The 22,739-nt window shown below is 41.7% G+C and overlaps 1 protein-coding gene across 1 annotated transcript in view; it reads left to right on the forward strand.

The window, feature by feature from the left end:
* MYO16 (myosin XVI) overlaps positions 1-22,739 on the forward strand; it is a 504,859-nt gene that overhangs the window by 71,457 nt on the left and 410,663 nt on the right. The gene's annotated exons all lie outside the window — the stretch shown is intronic.

The following is a 22,739-nucleotide window of genomic DNA, read 5'->3' on the forward strand; positions in this document are numbered from 1 at the left end:
CCACCTATATGTGGAATCTTAAAAAAATGATACAAGTGAACTTATGCACCAAACAGACTCACAGACATAGAGAACAAACTTATCACCAAAGAGGACGCAGGGTGGGAGAGGGATAAACCAGGAGCTTGGCATTAACACACGCACACTGCTGTCTAAAGTACGTAACCAGCAAGGGGGCTTCCCAGGCGGCACTAGCAGTAAAGAATCCACCTGCCGGTGGAGGAGATGCAAGAGACTCGGGCTCAATCTCTAGGTCAGGAAGGTCTCCTCGAGAAGGAAGTGACAACTCATTTTGGTATTCTTGCCTGGAAATCCCACAGACAGAGGAACCTGATGGGCTTCAGTTCATGAAGTCACCAAGAGTCAAAACTGGACAGCAGATCGGCAACCAGCAAGGACTTAGTGCATAGCACAGGGAACTATACTCAGTGTTTTATAATAACCTACAAAGGAAAAGAACGGAAAAAATAGGTATATGTGTATGTATAGCTGAGTAACTTTGCTGCATGCCTGAAACTAACACAACATTGTAAATCAGCTACACGTCAATAAAAATGAATTAATTAGAAAATAATCCAATACTGAGAGACAAGTGTTGGGTAGAAGGAATGAGAACTTCATTGAGGAAGCTAGCAGTCCTGGGGAGAAGGTGGACTCATGTCCAAAGAACCAACTCCCAGCTCCCCAGGTTTTGCTTGGAGATTATACAGAGAAAAGAGCAAATGGCTGCCTATGTGCTGGGGAGGGTTAGAGACAATTGTCTTGATCATTAGATTCCAAGTAGCCACCAAGTCTGGCTTGCTGTTGGAATATAACTAAGTCATGAATCTCTGGTTCACTTGAGATTAGTCCTGAAGAGTAAGGAACAAGGGTAAAGACAGCAGAGCAGCTCATCTTCAGTCTTGATTTGCATCTGCAGTGTTATCCATCAGGCGCAAGCTAAGCTCTGTTTATGGTGAACTGGGATAGAAGTCAGGATAGTCAGCACAAGATCACAGCCATATGCTAACAAAGAAAAATAGCTGGACAATGCTGAGGATCCGAGAGTCCCTAGTTACAGTCTCACCACCTCAGTTACAGTCCCCGCTGTCAGATTTCCCTTCCGTTTCTACGAAAAAGGAACAAAGGTCCCTCTTCTGTAACATCTTTAAGCTGAGCATGAGTGTTGAAGGATTCTTAGAGTGGATGGATCTGACAAGGTGCTTTGTTAGTTCTCTTAAGTGCCAGCTGAGATTCTAAAGCTGCATCTCATTACTCACTTTTTAAAAAGTAATTCTTTGCAGAGAGTCATTGTGCCGATTATAATCCCCTGGACTAGAAGATAAAACCCCACAATAACTAGTGAAGGAGTTGATCTCCACTCCAGGGTCAGTTTGTTCCTATCCTCCTGAGGCCAGTTGTGAAGCCACAGGTTCAGTGCTGCTCAAGAAGAAGCGACTTGTGTCATGACTGCAGTCTGGTCATCATGCAGCTAGTTTTTTTTCCCTTTGGTGACAGTTACCGTATCTGCAACACAACTCAGGAATGTGCATCAGACACTGTTATCCAAGTCCTTCAGGGAGGAACTGAAGATTCTGTGACTCCATTGTCCTAATCATGAACTGCTTGAGCTTGCTCTTTTGTGACTCAAGGAGGCCTGGGAGACTTCAGTTTTTCTAAAAATAAGAGGCAAGGGACATGAAGGGGCTTTTGTACCTAGGAGGACCCCACAGGCTCTTGCTGAGTTTAACGTCTGTAAATGAGAATTTAGACTCAACAGCTAAAACAACTTGCAAAAGATTTATCTCTATTCCAGAGGATATGTTCTAAGAGGCTATGGTGAAATATCCTGAAACATCTTGCCAAGACTAGCTCAGACAGCTTTGGTGTGTGTTGTGAGTGTGTTAGGGAATGAAGGTAGGGGAAAGGGCTAATTCTCCTAATTACAGAAAGTCCTGTAAATATTTATATCATCCCAAAATGTTGTGATCAGTCTGTGAAGCCCTAAATGGACTGCTCTTCCTAATAGGGATACTGCTTATTGGCTCTGAGATTATATGTATTTTATTTCTAAAATATGCCAAAGGAGGCAAAAATTATGATCTTAATCTATAATATTATTCCTTTATTTAATGTATAACTGTTATTTTTTTATTTTTTGTCATGTTAGGTGTTGAATCTTTTACTTACATTATTTGAATTGTTGACCATCACTTCTGTTGATATTTGGATTGATTGATGCCTTTAAATTTATTTGAAACTACTTATCATTCTTTTAAAACACGCTATTAACTTCTTTGGATTAATGTGTTAATTTTCTCTCAACATAAGTTCATTTGAATGGCTTATTTTTCACAGCACTGGCTATAATTAGCTGTATTTAGCAGGTCAGTGGCTATGATGGAACAGGATTAAAGGGACAAAAGCAGTTATTCAACCCTCCAACTAAACCTGACATCCATTTTTATGCTATTTTCTTGTTTTTAAGCCAAGCCTGATCCTTCTTTTTCCAAATCTGTTTTTTCTCCTTAATCACTAGTGACCCTTGACTGATACAACAAATACTTTCAGTGAATGTATTGAAGTTTTTTAGGGGATGCTAAAAATATTTTGGTGGAAAAGATTTGCTGTACCAAAACTCTTAAGACTTTTTCTGGGAGACCAGGGATGGATTAAAATACTAAGAACTGCAATAACTGACAGCAGTAAGGCTGAGGAAATGATGTGTGCATTGGTTGATATCTAGATGGATGGGTGGATTTGGGAGACCTCAGCAAGACAACGCACTTTTGAAACTTGCAATCCCCATAAAAACATTTCCACTTCTCCAGCAGTTATCAATGGACTATTCTACAGGAAAGAAATCATGTCTGGTATTAGTACTTGGGTTTTGGTTATAAGCAAATTCCTTGTATCCTTCACTGTGGTCCTGTATCGTAATTACATATTAACCTCATTTGTCAAAGGACCTACTCATGGGTACAGTATAGACTCTTGTGAAAGAATTATACTTCACAGCTAAATGCAGGTATTGGTGGGCTTCCTCTGTGGCTCAGCTGGTAAAGAGTCTGCCTGCAATGCTGGAGACCTGGGTTCGATCCCTGAGTTGGGAAGATCCCCTGGAGGAGGACATGGTGACCACTCCAGTATTCTTGCCTGAAGCATTATGTGGACAGAGAAGCCTGGTGGGCTAGAGTCCATGAGGTCGCAGAGAGTCGGACTCGACTGAGCACACTCGCACACAGCCTCAGCGCCAAGAACACAGTTGCCTGTGTTTCTCAGGAGGCTTAGTCATATGTCTAAGAGTGTATCTTTTTGTTTATGTAGTAGGAATACTTCTCATCTCATTTACTCCATGTGAAGAAAAGAAACCCTTTAAATGTTCTGACACCCCATAGTCACCCTGCACTTTAATGTCTCTCTGATGGTGAATTGGTCCCCAGACCCCTAGATGTGTGGTTCTAACCTGAAAAGGCATCCCCACCCCTGCTCTGTACCCCCTGGAACTTTCTGGAACTGAACTCAGCGTGCTGGCGTGTCCTTCAGCTGTGCTCCACAGGGCGATGGTGTCGGACCCCAGGACCCCTCCTCTGTCTTCCATGGCCTCCTGCGCGGCCAGGCGTTACCTGCTGGCTCTTCTCCTGTGAGAACCCTTTTCTTCCCGCCCCGCCGCTGCCTTGCCCACAGTTTCCTGATCGTAGAGCTCCATCTCCCAATGTCTAAACATGGCCCGTTTTTAAAATAAACACTGTAAACAGCATTAAGCTCGCCTTGATTTTCTCAGCTAGTCGGGATCTCTTTCCCATGGCACTTTGCGAGTCTAACCGTCGGTAATTATCCCTTTCCGTTTTGCACATTTCTGGAAACTCCGATGTTAGTTTCCATCGGGTTTGCAGCCTCCCTTCCACATGTGAGTCCTGGGAGGCAGCCTAAGGCAGTGTTTAAACGTGACCTTGTATTTACTGAAATCTGTGAGAGGCCTGTTAGCAGGCATTTGCAGCTCCTGCACGACCGGCCTGTAACCTGCAGGGATCTTCCGTCCTCTCGGGTGGAAGCTGCCTGGGTATTTTTTCGGCTCACCTATTAACCTGCCCTCATGCTCCCTGCCTCCTGGACCGCAGTGGCCGGGAATCCCCGCCCCGCTCACACCTGTCCAGCAAGCCCATCTCATCCCAAAGCCACCCCTCAGCCGGACCTGGCCAGAACCCCCTCCTCTCACAGTCCAATCCAATTACTCTTCTGTTATTTTCTTTCCTGTTGTCCTATTCCCGACCTTGCCAGTATTTTTCACAAATTTTATCTAAATGCTTATGTGCTTACCCATGCGTAAACCGAATAAATCATTGCACCTATCTGCCCATTCTATGTAGGGCATGGCATTTAAAAAGTGACACCTCCCCTACCCAAAATTAGCGTGAAGAAGGGAGCCTGTGTGAGGACTTCTTTATCTTCATGTTGTTGTCATTGTCCAGGCGCTCAGTCGTGTCCGACTCCTTGTGACCCCTTGGACTGCAGCACGCCAAGTTTCCCTGTCCTTCACTGTCTCCCCGAATTTGCTCAAACTCATGTCCATTGAGTCTGTGATGCCATCCGGACATCTCATCCTCTATCACCCCCTTCTCCTCTTGCCCTTCCATCTTTCCCAGCATCAGGGTCTTTTCCAATGAGTCGGCTCTTCACATCAGGTGACCAGAGTATTGGAGCTTCATCTTCAGCATCAGCCCTTCCGATGAATATTCAGGGTTGATTTCCTTTAGGACAGACTGTGTTGATATCCTTGCTGTCCAAAGGACTCTCAAGAGTCCTCTCCAGCACCACTGAGGTCACTGAAAGGGACTGCTGTGTGAGGCTGGCCCAGTCATCCTCAGCCGTCCTCCTCACTGCCTTTGTTTCTCCTGGTTTCCCAGAAAGCGGGTTGGGGACCTCTCACTGTCCAACCACGAGAACTGTGCCCTGGGCCGGCCTGGGAACGCCCAGCCGACTCTGCCCCCCAGGCTCCTGTTGGCTTCCTCTCTGTGTGGCCTCCTGGACCTGTGCGGTGGACCTGTGGGTCGGGGTGGCCCTGTGGAGCCTCCCCGGAGCCTCTTCCTTCTTCCCGGGTGTCCTCTCCGGGGGCTGTGTCCCCACCTGGCCTGGCCAGTCTTCTGCTGCGACACAAACGCTGAGCTGTGAGTCTCCACCAGGCAGAAGGTGCCCCACGTGGGCACACAGGCAGGGAGTCCCAAGCAAGAAAAGGTGCCCGGGGACACCCTCAGGCCGTTGGGTACCGGGTCCTTGCTGCCCATCCTGTGAGAGACTGCCGGCCGCACCGAGCCGGGGCCTAGTGGATGCTGGGCCCCCAGACGGAGCCCGGGGGTGCTGGTTGATGAATAAAGGAAGGAACAGTTTGGAGCTCAGTAGCTGCAGTACTGCGTTGAGCCGCTAGAGGGAGATCAGAGAAGGGCTTGAACAGGACGATCCCGCAGAAGTCAAGTTTCAGCTGTGCTTGCTCAGATGGAAATGTCACTTCTCCTTCCTTGTCTCACATTCAAATATATATATCTATATGTATATGGTGTGAAATCTGAACTAAATCTGATGCAAATGCTTTCTGTGTTTTTAATACACGCCGTGGTGACCCCTACCATCTGTAGGAAAAATGTAGCAATGCTGATGGACATCCTAAGATAAATAGTCCTTTGAGAAGAAGTCTTATGAAATTATACCATATCATTAAACAGATGGGCTAGAATTAACACCACTAATAGTAATTGGAAATGACAGATGATGGATGTGTGCAGGGATGCTGGGGAGAGAAACATTGGACTTGAAATCATGTGGCATGCTGGAAAGTCATGTATATTGAATGCAAGGACTCACATTCTCACAAATAAAGTCATGAATGTAATTCATAAAATAGATGGGAGCAATAGGGAGATGGGAATGGCTACCCACTCCAGTATTCTAGCCTGGAGAGTTCCATGGTCTGTGTAGTGTATAGTCCATGGGGTCACAGAGTTGGACACAACTAAACAACTTTCACTTTACTAGGATAAGCAGAATCAAATTCCCGTGAAGCTTTGGACAGACTGCTTTGCCCAAAACAGATATCCAGGCCTTATTCTCTTTTGACCTTGAACAGTCACTGTTTCCTCATCTGTGAAAAGGGCGTAATGAGTATGTGTTAAACAAGAACTTAAAATATGTGAAGATAAAAGGACTTCCCTGCTGGCTCAGACAGTAAAGAATCTATGTGCAGTGCAGGAGACCCAGGTTCGATCCCTGGGTTGGGAAGACCCCCTGGAGAAGGGAATGGCTACCCACTCTTGCCTGGAGAATCCCATGGACAGAGGAGCGTGGCAGGCTGCAGTCCATGGGATCTCGAAGAGTCAGACATGACTGAGTGACTCATAGTGAAGATAAAAGGAGAGAAAGCAGCTTAAGGCCTTAACCCAGAAACTGGCCCACGTGTCACAGCATATCAAGTGCATGATCACTCCTGGGTGGTCCTACACAGAGGCCTTTCTGTTCACGTACCACGTTTATTGCCATTTGTCTGATCGGACCATTTCCTCTCTCCGGGTTCTCAAAGCTTTAATGACTATGCCGTGCTGGGATTCGTTTCTTGGATTGTTCTTCAGAATGGTGCTTTCTGGGACGTGTGGGTGTTTTGTGGGGTAGAGGGCTCGTCTGTGGCTTCTGCAGTCCTCCCGTGTGTCGGTTCACCTTGTGGGAGAGACAGATGAGGCCTCAGCAGTGGTTTATGAAGGGTCGTGCAGAGCAGTGGTGCTACAGGGAAGATGTTGAATGTGTGTGGAGAGATGCTGATGCAGGAGTTCTGGGCTGAAGCTGTGGGCATTCGGTCTCAGCCGCACTCACATCGCAGTTCGTAGCAAATCTTCCTTTTTTGTGTTTGCTCCACTCTTGGCTTCTGTTTTGTGAGAGCTGGCAGAGGCTCTGATAAGTGAAGGCTGTGCTATCCGCACAGGGCACTGGTGACCTTGAGAAAAAGCAAAGAGAAAAGCTGAGAGAGCTGAGCAGATAGAATTGGTGAAAGGTTAAAAAGCAAGCATCTACTCTTCTTTAACTTTGAATCTGTTAGAGTATTTTTTCCTCCAGATAAATAAAGATCTGCTGGACGTTCATTTCCAGATGCTTCATTTAAAAAATTGACTAATTTTAGTTAAAAAATGTGATAGGAAAACCAGCAGGGGTGCAAATGCCATGATATTTTGAGTGATGAATTCTTATATGAACTTTAAAAATTAAAGATATCCATTAGGTATCACATATGTCATTTTGAAAAAAAATGTCATATCTTCCGTCTAAATTTGAAAGATGTATCATTTTAGAGATCTAAAAATCCATATAACTTAGCTAAGTAAGTGAGAGTAAGTCAATAAAAAATATAAAGAGATATGAACAAATTTAGCTTTCTAATTTCAAAAACTTGGGTGGTGGACCTCGTCTGTTGTTTTCACCTGCATTCAATCACAGAAAACACACACACACACAGACAAAACTTTAAAAAGCACCAATTCAATGAATCAAATTAATCATTTAAAAACTCCAAGTTGGAAGTCACACTGAAACAAATGAGAAAGGAACTAATTTGGAACAACTAGAAAAATGACATGCAGCCAGTGTTGGACTCAGTTCAATTTAAAATCAGAACAACTTTTATGTTTTACCATCTGCCTCACCAAGAGCCTTGTAAAATCTGAATACTACAATCTTTAGAGATTCCCATATGAGGACCGCTTTTTATAAAGGCCATTTAAAGAACAAAAGCCAGAATAAATAATGTTGGTGCCTGTCCAGGAATTCAGTAATTAGTGATCAGTGAAAAGATAAATCATGTTTATGATATAGGGACTCAAAAATTCCACTTGAACTTGTGCTCTCTCTCTGCAAAACCTCAGAGGAGTCGATCAGAAGTCTCTATCCCATGTGACAGTTGAGTACATGGAGACTGGGAGAAGACAAACAGCTAGGTGATACCCATCTCACCTACATATCTCGGAGCTGGAGTCAAAACCCACAATTCTAACCTGCTATTTTCAGGAATCAGTTCACTTCAGTTCAGTCGCTCAGTCGTGTCCGACTCTTTGCGACCCCATGGACTGCAGCACTCTAGGCCTCCCTGTCCATCACCAACTCCCGGAGTTTACTCAGACTCATGTCCATCGAGTCGGTGACGCCATCCAACCACCTCATCCTCTGTCATTTCAGGCATACTGCTTATTAAACAGAAGAGGCAAGAGGCATGGAACAGAAATTAATCTGTGTCTGATTAATCAGTTTTAGTTCTATATTCTGCTGAGCTAGATAGAAAGCAGGTGATGTACGCTGCTAAAGTATATGCCTTAGTTTGCATGCATGTGCATGGACATTGCAGAGATTTTAATCGGCTGCAAGGTTTAGTTCATGGATACAATTGAACATTATAATGTCTTAATTACCTGTTTAGTTGATTCTTCTGAAGCTCCCTCTGGACACAGAATAAAACTGTAGTTCCATATCTCGTACACTGCTTGTTCAGTGAGTGAATGAATGCCTCAGGAAAGAAGGAATCTTAAGGAGGAAAAAGGGAACACACATAAGCTGCTGATGCCAGATAAAGAAGTTTTTAATATACTTGAATTATATGGTTTTACTCTGGCTGATCATTATATTAAAATATATGATTCTATGTGAAATGGTATGTTTGGGCCTTAAATATGAGATAGCTCTAGTTACTATCTGTGCAGTTTTGACAGAGGAATACCTTAATTTTTAAGAACTCTTATGCACTGTTTAAAGAGCAGAGACATTACTTTGCCAACCAAGGTCCATCTAGTCAAAGCTATTGTTTTTCCAGTAGTCATGTATGAGTGTGAGAGTTGGACTATAAAGAAAGCTGAGTGCCAAAGAACTGATGCTTTTGAACTGTGGTGTTGTAGAAGACTCTTGAGAGTCCCTGGGACTGCAAGGGGATCCAACCAGTCCATCCTAAAGGAGATCAGTCCTGGGTGTTCATTGGAAGGACTGATGCTGATGCTGAAACTCCAATACTTTGGCCACCTGATGCAAAGAGCTGAATCATTGGAAAAGACCCTGATGCTGGGAAAGATTGAAGGCAGGAGGAGAAGGGGACGACAGAGGATGAGATGTTTGGATGGCATCTCTGACTCAATGGACATGAGTTTGAGTAAACTCTGGAGTTGGTGATGGACAGGGAGGCCTGGCGTGCTGCAGCCTATGAGGTCACAAAGAGTTGGATGCGACTGAGCAACTGAATTGAACTGAATGCACTGTTTACTAATTTACCACTTAACATGCCCCAAGTACAGTAGTTAGGTTAAAATGTCAAATAAGACATGGTCCTTGCATATGTGGATTTCACAGAAGGCTGCCAAGCAAGTGAATAAATGCATATCAAGTGATGGATGCCAAGATTATCCTTACCTCACACACAGGGGAGCTCAAGAAAGCAGTTCTATCAGGTATGAGGCAGTGAGATTGGTTAGGTGAGGCGAACTGGGGTAGGGACTGGGGTCCATGACAACTGATCCTCCAATTACGTTCTCCCCTCCACCCTTAGACTGCGGGGCATGTACGGTAGGTAATCAGAAGCGATGTTTCATGTTCTTCTCCTCTGTTCGTAGACCCTGTCTCTCCTGCTGAATGAGAAAAGAAGCCAAGAAAGGGTAGTTCTTATTTTAATTGGGTCCCGAAATTAAACTAGGATACAATTTATGGAGAAGTAGCCAGGATGAGGAGAGGGGATGATTCCGAGACAGACTCTGAAGCAAGAAATAGCACTGCACATTTGAAGGTGATGTACTATTTAGGGAGAGGAGCTGAAAGGGACCACAAGTAAACTTGACTAAAGTTGTTCAACAATGTTTATAGCTTGGAAAGGTGGGATTGATTATGGACATGTCTAAAGGTCAAGAAAGTAGTTTGGACACATTGAGAATGGCTCAAGTACAAATAAATTTGAAGAAAATGTGAAACTACTTGTTTTCTGCTTTTTCTAAATATAGTAGGACACATTTGAATGTCTGGGAAAATCTACATAATTCTGGATTTGACATTCTGCCTGTAAAAACATTGGAAATATGTAAATGAGTGATGGCATCGAAATATGCCCTCATTTCTGGATACGCCTGAGACTTTCTAAAATGCATCTTTACTCCTTCCGTCTCTGTAATTCTTGACATCCAGTGAAGTTATTATGCCAGCATATTATGTTCATGTGAGTTAGCTTTAATGTGTAACAAAGCACTCTCAAAGCTTAGTGTCATGCTGGAAGAGAAAGGACCCTTCCCTAATCATTCTATGAAAACAGTATTTTCCCAATACTAAAACCATGCAAAGACATCCCCAAAACAAAACAAAACAAAACAGAACTACACAAATGCTCCTTATGAATATAAAAAGAAAAGGATTCAATAAAATACTAGCAAATCAAACCCATAAATATATAAAAAGGATTATATGCCATGACCAAGTAGGATTTATCCCAGGAATGCAAGGTTGGCTTAACGCATGAAATCAACGTGCCATTAATAGAACAGAGGACAAACACCACACGATAATCTCAGTAGACTCAGAAAGGACATTTGACAAAATCGGACGACACTTTCATGATAAAAGCACTCAGTAGAAGGAAATTTCCTCAACCTGATAAAGAACATCTATGAAAAACCCACAACTAAAACTATATAATGGTAAAAGGCAGAAAGCTTCATCCTTAAGATCAGGAAGATGTTTGCTCTCGTCACTTTAACTCAGTAACTGGCAAGAATACTGGAGTGGGTTGCCATTTCCTCCTCCAGGGCATCTTCTCCACCCAGGGATCAAACCAGTGTCTCTGGCGTCTCCTGCATTGACAGATGGATTCTTTTACCATTAAGCCGCCTGGGAAGCCCTGAGACTGCAAAGGAGGAAGTAAAATGATCTATTCTTAGAAAACCTGATCATGCATATAGGAAATCTAAGGAATCTCTCCCCTCCCAACACATATTATTAATAAGTGAGCTTTGCAAATTTACAGGATAAACAATTAGTGAACAGAAATCAGTTGTATTTCTATAAGGCAACAATGAACCATCCAAAAATGAATTTAAGAAAACAATTTCACTTAGAAATAGCATCAAAGAGAATGAAATAATTAGGAATAAATTTAACAAAAAATGCAATATTTGTGTATTTAAAAATATAAATCATTGTTGAGAGAAATTAAGTCCTAGAATAAACAGAAATGCATTTTGTGTTTATGGTTCAAAAGACTTAATGTTGAAAAGATGACAGTGCTCCACAAACTGGTCTACAGATTAAATGCAACTCCTATTAAAATTACCTTTTTTCATAAATTGACAATTAGAGCTTAAAATTAACATTTAAATGCAAGGAGCCCAGACTAGCCAAAACAATCTTGAAGAAGAACAATACCTATGCTTTCTGTTTCAAAATTACTACAAAGCTGTGGTATTCAAGACAGTATGGTACTAGCAAAAAGCTAGATATATAGATCAGTGGGATGGAATCAAGAGTCCAGAGAAAATCCCTTACCTCTATGGTCAGTGTTTGACAAAGTTGTCAAGACCATCCAATGGGGCATCAGTAGGCTTTTCAGCAAATAGTGTAGAGACAACTGAATAGCCACATTCAGAAGAAAGAAGTTGGGTTTATACTTCACACCATAGACGATAATTAACTTAAAATAGATCATAGACCTAAAGAGAAAAATGGAAGAGTTAGTTGTTCAGTTGTGTCTGACTCTTTGCAACCCCGTGGACTGTAGCCTGCCAGACTCCTCTTTCCATGGAATTCTCCAGGCAAGAATACTGGTGTGGGGAGCCTTTGCATTCTCCAGGGGAATCTTCCTGACCCAGGGATCAAACCTGATCTCCTGTATTTCGGGCAGTTTCTTTACTGTCTGAGCCACCCAGGAAGCCCACAGACATATATGTAAGAGCTAAAATGATAAAAATTTTAGGATGAAACTTTGAAGTAATGTGACCTTGTAATCCTTGTAACCTTGGATTAGGCAATGGTTGTTTTTAGATATGAGACTAAACTCAGTAGTCAAAAAATATAAACTTCATAGATCAAAATGAATAACTATGTGGTAGAAAGAGAACCATCAAGACAATGAAAATACAACTCACATAATGGGAGGAAATATTTGAAAATTGTATATCTAATGAGGCGCTTTGCTCTAGAATATATAAAGTACTTTTATAATTCAACAATAAAAAGACAAACAACCCCATTTAAAAATGGGCAAAGAACTTGAATAAACTTTTCTTAAAAGAAGACATACAGAGGACTAATAAGAACATGAAAAGATGCTCAACATTACTAGAAAAAGTAAGGAAATGCAAATCAAAACTATAACGAGATACACTTAACATCCACTAGAATGATTAAAATAAAAAAGTCAGACAATCAGATGGGATCAAGTCCTGACAAGTCTGTAAAAAACTTACAACTCCAGTACACTGCTGGTATCATTGTTAAAGGGTGCACCCACTTTGAAAAACAGTTTGGTTGCTATGCAAAATTTTAAATACAGGGTTATCATATGACCCAGAGATTCTTCTACTTCCCTGGGCTTCCCTGGTGGCTCAGTGGTAAAGAATCTGTCTGCAATGCAGGAGACCTGGGTTTGGTCCCTGGGTTGGGAAGATCTCCTGGAGAAGGGAAAGGCTACCCACTCCAGTATTCTGGCCTAGAGAATTCCATGGACTGTATAGTCCATGGGGTTGCAAAAAGTCGGACACGATGGAACGACTTTCACTTTTACTTTCAGCATGTTACCCAAGATAATTAAAAAAAAAAATGTCCAAACAAAAACCTATACATAAAGATTCATAGAAATATTATTTATAATAGTAAAAAGTGGGAGCAACCCAAATATCCATCTATTGAAACAGCTAAGCTAAATGTCTGTCCATACAATGGATTTGGCTTCCAATCCGCTGTTTGGTGGCTCAGTGGTGAAGAATCTGCCAGCAATGCAGGAGACTCAGGAGACATGGGTTCGATCCCTGGGTTGGGAAGATCCCCTGGAGGAGGAAATGGCAACCCACTCCAGTATTCTTCTCTGGGAAATTCCATGGACAGAACAGCCAGGTGGGCTACAGTCCATGGGGTTGCAAAGAGTTGGACATGACTGAGTGCATACACACACACACAGTATTATTCCACCATATAAAGGAATAAGCATTGTTCCATGCTGCAAAAACATTATGCCAAGTCTAGAAGCAGACAAAAAAGGCCACATATAGTATTATTCCATTTATGAAATGTCCATAATTGGCAAATCCAAAGAGCTGGAAAGTGCCTGAGTGGTTGCCAGAGGCATTCAGATTGTTCTGGGTTTAGTTTCAAGACAGCACAGTCTACAGCTGTCTACCTCCATACTGGGCAATCTATTATAAAATTAAAACATACATTTCCTGTTTCTGCCCGGTTTATGCTATTCTGAAATCTGGACTTCCTTATCTTTCTTCCTTCCTAGGTAGATTGAAATGACTCATTCCCTACTTCATGCTTCCGTGAAAGATCAGGAAGCCACCCCATCCTAAACTGGGCTGTCTCTGAGCTCATCCTGATTTCTGCAGCCCTCACCGTGGTCCTCAAAATACCTAGGCAGGCACCGTGATCTCAGCTTCTGCAGTCTCTCAGCCCACCATCAAGGAACCCATCAGATTCTATAAACTCTTCCTCCTGAATAGATTTGAGGCTGCCTAATTTCCTCCCTTTAATTTTACTTACTGAATGTGAATTTAAATTAAAAAAAAACAAACAAAATTTCATGGCTTAGTTTTCCCTGTTTGGAAAGTTATATTGATTTATATCATTGCATTACTCAATGTACTCTTTTGTGGATCAAATCTTCATTTATTTATCACTTATCCTTTAGAATAAAAGCCTATGGGGCTGAAGTTTTTCTACAGACTAGGGGTAGGCGGAGGACGTTGGAGGGGGCTGTTTTCAGAGGGTCTCTTTAGGGTCCTGCTTGGTTTCATTTTTGTCTCCGGATAATAGCTTATTGACCTTCCCCCAGACCTCTCCTCCCTCCTCTCCTCTGCGCCTTCCTCCTCTGCTGTCTGTTCAGGACCTCACTGAACAGCCAAGCATCTAGACAGTGGTGGCCAGTTTGGTTTCCCTTCTCCGCTGCTGCATCTCACTTCCCAGCCTGGCAATCTCAGCATCACTGCTTCCTGAAAACCTTCTCTGTCCCCACTGTGTTCAATTAATTGCTCAGTCATGTCCGACTCTTTGTGGCCTCATGGACGGTAGCCCACCCGGCTCCTCTGTCCCCATGGACCTCCCAGGCAAGGACCCTGGAGGGGGTTGCCATTTCCTTCTCCAGGGAATCTTCCCGACCCAGGGATTGAAACCCCGTCTCCTGCATTGTAGGCAGATTCTTTACAGTGGAGCCACTGGGGGAGACCCTGGGCTGTTATAAGAGCTTTTAATTTACTTCCCTGTTACTCATCTTATTTCCCTCAAGTTTGTCCTCAGAGAAATTTCAACATTTAACTCATCTGTTTAAAATCTGCTAGCCGCCCTCCGTCAGTCTCAAGAGTGGTCTTTATTTGGGGAGGTCAGGGACCCCTTTGAAAAGCTGTGCACACTCTCCAGAGATTCTGGGGGAGTTTATGAGCTCCAGATTAAATAAGCCTGGCCCCGAGGACAAAGCATGATGTATGTAGCCTGTCAGTCAGGGGTTGTTAAATGAATAAATGTCGGGTAAATCGCCTTAGCTTTATACACCTTGGAAATCTTTCTTTTGCTATTACCTCTTGCTGCTGTATTAGGAACTATGTCACTTTCTTTGACACTTAAAAAAAAAAGTTAGACATAATTAGGGAAACACTTGGATATAATTTGGATATGATAAAATGCACAAATCTTACAGTTCAGTAAATCTTTATATACCCTTATATCTCTATATATTTGTAGTTATATAATCCTGATCAAATTGGAAACATTTTCATCATTCTAGAAAGTTCCCTTGTGCTCCTTATCCATCAATACTTCACTTTTAAAGACTTCTATCCTCATAAATTAGTTTTACCTGCTGTTGAACTTCTTGTAAACTAAGAGCTGTAATTTGACACCCTCAAAATATCCCCCCATTAGCTTCATGTGAGACTTTTATTTTGGTGAGGTTTCTTCACACTGTCACCTACCTTAAACCACTTAATTAGCACCTCCATATTGGGGTCTAGAGATGTGTATCAACATCTTTGGTGCTCTGGAAATTATTCTATAGTATTAACAGCTTACATATGATTGCCAGCATATATCCATTAAATTGAAAAACAAATCTTTTAAAGGTGCTCCAGCTTAGATGCTTTATAAGAATCTAAAAAGTGCATTCCTCTCTACCCACTTAATTCCCACATATAAAAATATAGTCCCTCTCTTCCCTCTATAAAGTCCTAATCTATCTGTAAATCTTTTCTAAACCCTTTTGTACGTTTATGGATGACTGACCCCACATTGCAATGTCTGCCATGATGGATACTCTAGGTGTAAGAGTAAACATCATTTGATTAGCATCATATTAGCATTTTGAGAGAAAGCCCACATTGGATATAAATAAACCTGAATGGGATACAGAGGCGGGGGCATTGCAGCGATAAAACAGCCAGGCACACCTAAGCTAAGCACAGAGGCGTGGGACACAGGGAAGGGGCCGTGGATCACCCACCAGTGATTCTTGTTCTCCTGTGTCCCCACCGCAGTTTACCCACCTTCTCCTCTTCTCCACCTTCACCTCTCTAGGTCACTCACTGCAGGAGCTTTGGTGCTGAAAAGGATGCACCATCCTCCTAGCATTTCATTAGCTTCACCCAATGTTGGCAGAATGGACATACCTTTATTACTTAACTCTGAGAAGGTTCTCTGATCATCACAAATGTGAAAAGGAGGGAGAGGGAGAAAGGGGATGAGGGGGAGGATGGGGAGGAGGAGAGAAAGAAGAAGAGAGAAAAGAAGGCAGAGCAGAGAGAGATTCCGACGGGAAATGCGAGGTCATGGATTACGGATCAGAGGCAGACTGTTCTCACGGAGCATCCCAGGGCTGGTTTCCTGAGCCCCAGTCCCCACAGGAGAATGCAGTGGAAGCCTCTTGTTACAGTGGGTGTGGGAGAGAATTAGAAAGCAAAGCTTATATAGACTTTGGGCACATCTCCCCATCTACCATACTCACACACACACACACACACACACACACACACACACACACACACAGGATGCAGACCTCTAGAGAGGGGAGGAGGATGTCTCCAGCTCCATCACCTTGAAATATAACCAGATGAGTATGGAGAGATGATTCTCCAAATCTCCCCAGAGCTACCCCATCCCTAGCCTCCCAGGAGTGTTTTTAAGCAATTACCCTTAAACCAAAGTGGGTGATGCCCTTTGCCCTGCAGAGCAGACTGTGTAGACATGCAAATAGTTATGGAGATCTGTTCCCTAACAATGAGTTCTATTGCAAATTTCTCCAAAAGAAATTAAGGTTATAAGTTTGGGAAATAATATTATTTATGGATTTGGGTATTTCACCATACAGTTCTCTTTCCAAATCACTTTAAAATACTGTTAACATTTTGTCCTCATGCCCCCCACCCCCCTGCCCAATTTAGAGACCATACATTATCCTTTGAAATCTAAAGTGAAATCTGTATAACAGGCTCTGGGTTCATCCACCTCACTACAATTGACTCAAATTTGTTTCCTTTCTGTGGCTGAGTAATATTCCATCTTATATATGTACCACATCTTCTTTATCTAGAAAAAGTGTACTGATGAACCTGTTTACAGGGAAGGAGAAGCGGACTTAGAAAACGGACTTATGGACACAGTAGGGGAAGGAGAGGCTGGGACACACTGAGAGAGTAGCGCTAACATACATGCATGATCACGTGTTAAACATGACTGGTGGGAAGCTGCTGGGTAACACAGGGAGCCCGGCTGGTGCTCCGTGACGACCTAGAGGGGCGAGTGTGTAGTTATGGCTGATTCTCGTCGTTGTACGGCAGAAACCAGCACAACATTGTCAAGCAATTATCCTCCAATTAAAACAGAAATAAAAAACAAGCAAAAAGGTAAAGTCTGAAACCAGGGAATTTATTGGGAAGAAGGAAGTCATCAGTGTTTAAACTTGCCCTCAAATCATCCTATAAGGCCTTTTAAAGGAGCCTTCGTAGGGAACTGAAAAGGCAAATGAGTAAGTTTATTGTATCTTTACACTCACATGAAGAAGGCTTATCTTCTACTCCACCTCTCACCTCTTCTCCTTTCTCAAGTATAGTAAGTAATGTTTTCCCAGTTGTTTCATAATCCTGCATTTAATAAAATATTCCTCTGAGGTTACGTGTAGTGCCCCAGAAGATGCTTTAGAGTATTTCTAATTCTCTGTTTCTTCATTTGATGACCCTTGAGTGTTCATTGATGTTTTAGCCTTCATAGGGAATAAGAAAATTAGAAAGTCTATACCTCAAATAAGTAATTATCTACTAAAAGAGGCTCTTTCTGTGATACAAGTGAAGAATATTTTAAAGCATTGTATTACCAGATGCTAGATGGACTGTCCCATGGAAAAGGGAGCAGAGGGTTCAGTTAAGGCCAGGACTTATTTAGCCAACATCAGCCAAGAAGAGTTTTTAGGTTAAATAGGTTTGAAGTGAACATCAAAGGATGCCTACAAAGTGAATAAGTAACTTGTTATGTATGTAGATAAGTGCATGGGTGGTTAAATTGTAGACAAGGAGATATTTTCTATGAGACTTTTTTTTTTTAAAGGAACGCATATCAACTGGGAAAGTGTAAAGTACAGCCTCCAGATTTAATTGTCTCAAAATTCCTTTCATCCTTTTCAGGAAAATTGACTTATGTGAGGTCATCAAAATGTTGGGTTGGCCCAAAAGTTTGTTTGGGTGTTTCTGTAAGATGTGATGAAAAACCTGAATGAACTTTTTGGCCAACCGGATACTTTAGATAGTTGTCTTCTAGTTGACAGTTGTGTGCAGATCTGCCCCCTTAGTTGACCCTCGTGTCCCAGATCTAGCTCTCTGAGTTGACCCCTCACTGATCTCCATGGTTACCCGTCATCAGTGGAATGTCATTCCTGTGCGTGTTCCCCCGGTTCCAGAGCTGCTCACTGCTCCAAGGGGACTGAAGAACAAGGTGGAGAATACGTCGTCATCTCTATACACGTGCCTGGATGAACATGTGCGCCCACACTTAGGGGCGGTCATGCAGACATAAGCGAACACCGTCCTTATAGTTAAGATGTGCAGACTCCTGTTTGCAAGGTCAGACTTGGGGAGGTGAAACAATGTCTGAAAATGGGCAAGTCAGCCTAGATAGTTGTAACATATGCTGGAGAGATTTGAAAGTGGTTGTTAACATCCAAATGAATGAATTTGCGAAGGTTTTACAAATTTCCTTTGCTAGGTACCTGATGGCTCAGGCAGTAAAGAATCTGACTGCAGTGTGGGAGATCTGTGTTCAATCCCTGGGTTGCGAAGTTCCCCTGGAGGAGGGCATGGCAACCCACTCCGGTATTCCCTGTCTGAAGAATCCCCACGGACAGAGGAGCCTGACGAGCTATAGTCCATGGGGTCGCAAAGAGTCGGACACAACTGAGCGACTAAGCACACAGCACATTAGAATTCAAAGCATTTCATTGTGATTAGTGAGAAAAAAAATCACAAAAGGTATGTGGTAACCAGATGCCCTTATGAATCAATTTGAGCATCCATATAGCCTGTGTGTATGGAGGCATCCTTATCTGTCTCTCTCTATATGTATCTGTTTTTCTGGTTCAGTATATATGTGGGGTTTCCCAGTGGCTCGGTGAAGAATCTGCCTGCAGTGCAGGAGACTCAGGCTCAATCCCTGGGTCAAGAAGATCCCCTGGAGGAGGTCATGGCAACCACTCCAGTACTCTTGCCTGGAGAATCCCATGGACAGAAGAGCCTGGCGGGCTACAGTCCATGGGGTCGCAAACAGTCAGACACGACTGAGCAGCTGAGCACAGTACATACATATGCATATATTTGGAGAAGGGAATGGCTACCCACTCCAGTATTCTTGCCTAGGGAATTCTGTGGACCGAGGACCGTGGTGGGCTGTATAGTCCATGGGGTCCCAAAGAGTCAGACACAACTGAGCAACTAACACTTTCATTTTCATTTCCAGATTGATCCACATATATGCATATGTTTAATACTCTGTTGCATTGCATAAAAATTAATTTTTAATCTTTTGTGGAGCAATTTCAAAATTGCATTTTTTAAAATTTTACATTGCTCCTCTGTGAAAATATTAGTATAAATGCTGATGAACATTTTCTGGCCCTTATAGTACATATTTAGACTCTTAAGTAGTGCTCAGCTGGGTTAGTGTCCTCACTGTTATGCTGACACGGAAAGGATGATCTACATTATTCTATACTCTCCTCTAGCCATTCAGATCCATATTGTAAATTCTTTCCTCTGTTAGCCCCACCATTGTCTGCATCTAAGTTAAATGTCCACTTGTTCTGGAAGGAGACTTTTGAGGCTGTTTTGAAGGTGAGGAGACCTGCAATCTGATTGCCAGTGGTTGAATGGTCTGACTGAAAACCACACTGGCCCCAACAGTCAGAAGACTGTGGAAGGGGGCATGAATGGGGAGGCCGGGGTCTGATCAATCAGGCAAGGCAGGCTTGATCCTGGTCCTGAGGGACTGGGGGGATGACTAGTGAGGCGAAGGTCTAGCAAGAACCAAGTGTATTTACAGCTTTTCTGCTTGAAAACTTGGGTCTTTCCTTCTTTGCAGCCTTTGGGAAAGGACTGTTTAACCTTATGGGGTCCTAAATGATTAGCTCAGATTATTGTTCCCAGGAGAGAAGACCTCGACTCCATCATTCAAAAGTATTCATTATTTGTGATGGGCGATGCTATAAATTTAGTTTCCAGCCATTTTGGGAGGTGACTACCTGTGGGTTAATGTTCCTAAACCTGTATGTGATTTTCTTCATCAAAGTCTAATATTTTTAAGCCCCCAATCAATTCCAATAGCAGAAACAAAGATTACTTTGTCCCAGGACTTGAAGTTGCTTTACTAACAATTTGTGCGTGTGATTTATAGCCTCATTTGAAATTTTTATAGTACCCTACCTAAATGGTTGGTTTTTATAAAATTGAGTTTTAATTCTACCATTTACTAAATTCTGAAAAAAATGCAGAAGTGTTGGATTTGGGAATTATCTGCACAAAGTCCAGCATGACAGATCCCTCCAAATAGGGTTTGAAATGGGTCTTTCACCTGTGAGTTTTCATGAGAAAACCTACTTTGAAGCTTGGTGTCACATATATCCCATTTTTAAAGATATTTAATAGTAAGCAAGTGCTTGTCACCAGAATCATTCCAGTTTCATATTTCTTTTTTGCTGTTGTTCTGGAAATAGTTCAGATTTATTTGAAAAAAATCTGGTGTAATGATGCTAACCTTTAAAAGAAAAAATAAGTCTTTTTTTAAAATCAGAATTAGCATGAACAGTGAGCAGATGTTTGGTGTATAAAAAAGAAACATGAATTTCTTTATTATTCCAAATTGCTTTTGAAATATTGTTCATGACATTCAGTGAGAACAATTGTTCACCATAAATTCTGAAAGATAATCAAATCCTCATGCTTTATTAGCCTTTAAGTTTTGTAGTAATGAAAAACAACTTTCAAATGTGGAATTTCCTTTTGTACCTAATGACGTATTCTTGTGAAATAAATTGTTAACATTATATCTAATCTAATCTAGGTCTTTATTGCCTCCATCATTACCAATTCTTCTGTTATATTTCTTATATCAGATTCAGAGGACCCCAAAGTGGTCCATGTGATGTTCTAACACTGAATTAAGTTTTGTAGAGTTGGGCAGAGATCAAGGAATTTAAACAGCTGTAAATTACCAGCATTTTTCATTATTTTTTATAAAGGAAGTGAAGTGAATAGAACCAAATTTATTTTTCCTCAATCATCATGCCTGTAATAGAAGCTATGTTTTGTTTGATAATGATGGAAAATATAAAGATATATTTCTGTGTGGTTAAATGTAGTTCTACTAGTATTTTGAGCATGAGTGTTGTGTTTTGAGAGACAAAAAGATGACATAAACTCCTAATCAGGGAGAATTAGATGTATTTATCATTCATAATACATAATATTGTGTATTACATAGTACATACTTGACAAACATCTTAATACAAGTGAGTTCTATGACACAATTTACTCATCAAAAGGAAAAAAATATAATGTATGAGAGTCAGAAATCCATATGGACCAGATTCTAAGTATTTTGATGAAGCTAAGAATAACTTTCTGGTGATAGTCTCACTTAACCCAAAAGTAGGTTGGATGTTGCTCCTACACACAGTTCTTGTCCTATAGTTTTTAGTACACTACACTGTACTAACTTGGTTGTGTATGCTTCACCAGATTATAAACTCTTTGAGGGCAAGGATGAAGTCATTTTTCCCAATGTACTTTAAGTAGCAAGAGTCAATGACTGGTCAAATGTTTATGTAATGAATCCATAATAAACACATTTGGTAATGAGCCCCTGATCTATTGGGGACAGATGTTAATTCTTACAAAAGACTTTGGTCAGAGCTTTTATAGGGCTTCCCAGGTGATGCTAGTGGTAAAGAATCTGCCTGCTAATGGAGGAGACACAAGAGACGCAGGTTTGATCCCTGGGTTGGGATGATCCCGTGGAGGTGAAAATAGCAACCCACTTCAGTATTCTTGTCTGGAGAATCCCATGGACAGAAGAGCCTGGTGGGCTACAGCCCATGGGGTTGCAAAGAGTTGGACACAACTGAGGCAAAGAGTTGGATGCTACTGAGCATGCATGCACGCATACACACACACACACACACACACAAGCTCTTGTAGGAGGCATGGTTTAGGTTACTTTATAATAGATTTTTCAACCTCAACTCAATCATATTTTTTCATATTTTCTTTGCCAGGCACATACCATACTTCTCTGACTCTCATACATTATTTTTTTTTTTCCTTTCGATGAGTAAATGGTGTCATAGAACCCACTTAAGATGTTGAGTATGTATTATGTAGAGATGTGCCATTTGCAGAAAACAAAGAAATGGATGTATTTAAGGAGGTTATATAGATAACACGCCACATTTTGTTAAGAGGAGGGGACAGCTGTATCCAGGTGAGCAGTACCTTCCCCAAAGAGACACTGAATGATATTCACATAAAGTCGTATTACTGTGGGTGTATGTGAAGACTCGTGTTGAAGTAGGAGGAGAGACTCTTGTTCTTTGCTGGAAGCTGATATATGTAGTTGTCTCTTATAGTTTTATAAGAAATCATTTCAAAACACATAATGAAATTTTAGACAATAGACTCTATAATCCGTGTATGTAAAAGGGTTTGTTTTAGACATGTTTTTAATTCCTGAATAGCACTTAAAATGGCAACTTGATCACAATGATTTTCAATGAGTAATGTGGAATGAACGAATAAATGAGGACTATGCATTGATGATAATGACTGAAAGCCTCATTTTAATTCTTGGGGAAACTAGTTCAAGTGTCCATAGTAGTCGTTTGATATATAGCTAAATATCAATCACTTCCTTGTTACCACTGATGGTCCCATTTTGTTGAAAATCAATGCTATCAACTAGAATTTGTATATATATCTTTCTGACCTTCACAGCAAAGGTTAAGACTTGTACTTGCCCTCTGTAGGCGAGGA

The sequence above is a fragment of the Cervus elaphus genome, chromosome 30 (genome assembly GCF_910594005.1).
Source record: "Cervus elaphus chromosome 30, mCerEla1.1, whole genome shotgun sequence".
Classification (NCBI taxonomy): Eukaryota; Metazoa; Chordata; class Mammalia; order Artiodactyla; family Cervidae; genus Cervus; species Cervus elaphus.